Below are 3,895 nucleotides of genomic sequence, written 5' to 3' on the forward strand. Positions count from 1 at the left end.
CATGTTTGTTTGGTTTTTTTTTTACAAGATAAAAGTTATCTTGCACATTTATCTCACCAACTCCGTCAATTATCCGTCATTATATCATAATTTTCGCTATTGTCCCTGAAGATGGGAGATCTGTGTCGCTCACCCTGGCTACCTGCTGTGTGTGAGTGGAGAGCGGGGGGGGGGGGGGGGGGGTGTTGTTACAGTGACACGCGCGCGCACACACACACACACACACACACACACACACACACACAAAGACAGCGCATACACCAACTCAAGCTCGTAGCCTACCTTTAAGATAGATAACGATGGCGGAGACAGCCAAACGGTCGAAAGTGTGGCTTTACATTACAAGAGTTGATGCAGACACAGCGCATTGTCACAAGTGTGACAAATGCAATAGTAATTTGTCAAAACACCGTGCATCATATTCAGACAGAAAGATGTACAGGGTTTGACTGCCCTAGCGCAGCTAGTTCATCTACGTCCAGTCCAGGTTTGTAACATTATGCTAGCAGCCAACACGTGGAGTTAATAAACATTAGCTATTTTGCGACCCTATTTACTCAATAGGGTTTCAGATTTGGGATTTTATTTGTGTATTTTTCAAATACTTCTAAATACATGAATATAAGCATAATTATAGCCTGGGCTGGGTGCGTGGGATTTCCCCCCCTCTGGTCTATATATCCATAGTGATTAATGTTACATCACCATATAAAATACCTCGAATACCTAGAATACCTAATATTTTTACTTGTAGGCTAGATTTGTTTATATATGCTACAGTGAGTTGTTTTCCACAGAGCTCTATGGTGCGAGCATTTTACTGCATTTGTGACTGAAAATAGTTTTACGCAAGTAAAAGAAATCATTCAGGAGCACGCTGTGTGAGTACAGATTTCAACCAGCAGCAGAATCCTGTCGGTTCTGGTTTGAACGGGGGGTCACAAACACAGACAGGAATACATATTCCTGTCAAATATGGCAGCCATAGTGCTCCGCGGCGCAAGATAACGGCTTACCGGCGATGGAGAGGCCCGGCTCCAGGTCCAATGTTATCCTCTTTGTTGGTGTCATGACTGTCCAGAAGTACCTGAGCAGCCAAGCCGTGGTGGCACACAGGTATGTGATGTGTCAGAGGAGAAACAAGCCATTCACATTTCTCTCTTTGTGGCAAGTAACAGTCCACAAACCTCAGCGCACTTTAGGGACTGTTCTTTACTTATAAATGATTCTTATTTTATTTATTTATTTTATTTTGATCCCCCCTATGTTAATCACTTATTGATGCTGTTTTTGAAGTATGAATAAGTCAATAAGTAATTTATTCCATTGAAATATCACTGATGTATTATAGAAAAGTGATTTATCTTTTTATAAATGACAAAAGGAACATCTGCCTCATTTTCGCTGTGGTATTGTGATACTACTCAGAACCGTGATACTTTCACTGGTATCGTACAGTGGGTCCCAATTTTGGTACCGTGACAACACTATTATTATATGTATTTTACATTTCAAGTTGTAAAAAGTAAAATGTTTTGTTAAAAAAACTATTATGTTGCATAATGAGAATTGAGAAAATAAAACATTTAATGTTCTTAATTTGTTTTTTTCTTCCTCAAAAAGTATCGATAAGAGTACTGTTAAAATACTGGATCGATAAGCACTTCCGAAAAGAGTAGTAGTACTGTTAAAATCTTAACGAAACCCATCCCTAAACATACCTGTCTGTAACACACCTGTCACTAACACACCTGTCTGAAACACACTTGTTGCTAACACACCTGTCTGTAACACACCTGTCACTAACACACCTGTCTGAAACACATTTGTCACTAACACACCTGTCACTAACACACCTGTCTGAAACACATTTGTCACTAACACACCTGTCACTAACACACCTGTCTTTAAAACCTGTCTGCAACACACCTGTCTGCAACACACCTGTCTGCAACACATCTGTCACTAACACCTGTCTGAAACACACCTGTCACTAACACACTTGATTCAGATTCAGCTTTATTTGTGTCCCCGTAGGGCAATTAGTGTTGAAGCAAGTAAAAAAGACATAAAAAATGTACAAGACATACAATTAAAAGTCTAAGGGTGAGGGATAATACATTGTGCTGAAACAACATCAGTAGCAGCGACTCAAATAGCCCATACAAGATAGGGAAAGTGCAAACAGTGCGTAATTATCAATTTCTGCCAACATCAATAACACCACATGGAGACAAAAGCAAAGATCAGCCTGCCTATAAGAAGCTCCATGAATATCAACCAATCAGGTACAACTCCTCCTACCCTGTCCTGAATTCAAAAGGGAAATGGCTGTAGGGACGAAGGAGTGCTTGTACCTGTTACTTTTCATACGAGGAAGTCTGAGCCGGGGGCCGAAAAGCAGAAACTGGAACTCAGAGTGTAAAGGATGGGAGCTGTCAGAAAGAATGGCATTAGCCTTCCTGATTATCTGTCTATTGAACAGATCTGTAAGTGTGCACTGTTGAACTCCCAGAATCTTATTACTTGTCTTTATCACTCTGCTTAGTGCATTTTTTGACCTGGTGTTAAGGTTGCCAAACCAGCAGAGGAGAGAAAACGTCAGCACAGATTCAATATATGATCTATAAAATAAGATCATCAGGGACTTATTGATCTGAAACTTGGAGAGTTTTCTCAGACAGTCGTTGCTGGCCTTTTTGTTGCAGGTTCTCTGAATGGCAGGTAAAATTTAACTTATTATCCAGAACAGTCCCAAGATATTTGTAATTTTTGACAATGTCTACTGTCTGGCCTTTGATTACTGTTTTCTGATTGGTGTTATTGGGCTTCTGTCTAAAATCAATGCACATGTCCTTAGTTTTCCATACATTTAATTGGAGAAAAGCATTTTCACACCAGTCTGCAAATTCATCAACCACAGGACCATGGGCATATTCATCATCGTGAAGGAGGCTGACTATTACCGAATCGTCAGCAAATTTTAACATGAATCTGTTATCATACCGACTGCAGCAATCGTCAGTGTACAGAATATAGAGGAGAGGGGAGAGGACGCAGCCCTGGGGAGACCCAGTGGATAATGTCATCTCTCCCGACATGCATCCATTCACCCTCACTCTCTGTGTTCTGGATGTTAAAAAGTCAAGAATCCAGCCCACGACATTAAAATCTAAATGAAAATTGTTAAGAAGTTTATCGATCAGAATGTGGGGCTGGATTGTGTTAAAAGCAGACGAGAAATCTGCAAATAGCAGCTTAGTATTGTTTTTGTTACCTTCCAGATGTTTAAAAACCCAGTTTAATAAAGTGGCAGTGGCATCCTCAACTCCACGACCGGCCCTGTAGGCAAACTGTAAAGGGTCCAGTAGGTGTTCGGTCTTAATAAGAAGATCTCTCTTTATCAATTTTTCAAAGGACTTCATAACGAGGGAAGTCAGTGCCACAGGTCTAAAATCACTAAAAACTGTAGGGTGGTTGGTCTTAGCCACAGGTAACACTGTGGACTGCTTCCAGCACCTTGGCACCTTCTGTTGGCTAAATGACAGCTGGAAGAGATGATAAAAAATGGGAGCTAACTGTTCTGCACAGGAGGAGAGCAGTCGACCACTTATATTATCTGGACCCGGGCTTTTTCCAACTTTAGAGTGTTAAAAAGATTTCGCCACAGAAAGAACATCAAAAGGAGTATGACCAGAACAGGAAAGTTTGTTTTTCAGATTTAAAATCTCATTACTAAAATCAAAGCAATCAAACCTAAAACTTGTTGAAATCATGTGCCAATTGCTTATCAGAATTAAAACCAGGAAGAGCCACCTTTTTATTGCCCTTGATCTCTGAACCAACTATAGTTTTTAAACCATTCCAAACTGGGCCCAATCTGTTGTTGGCAAGT

Source organism: Epinephelus fuscoguttatus, linkage group LG5, assembly GCF_011397635.1.
Source record: "Epinephelus fuscoguttatus linkage group LG5, E.fuscoguttatus.final_Chr_v1".
Taxonomy (NCBI): domain Eukaryota; kingdom Metazoa; phylum Chordata; class Actinopteri; order Perciformes; family Serranidae; genus Epinephelus; species Epinephelus fuscoguttatus.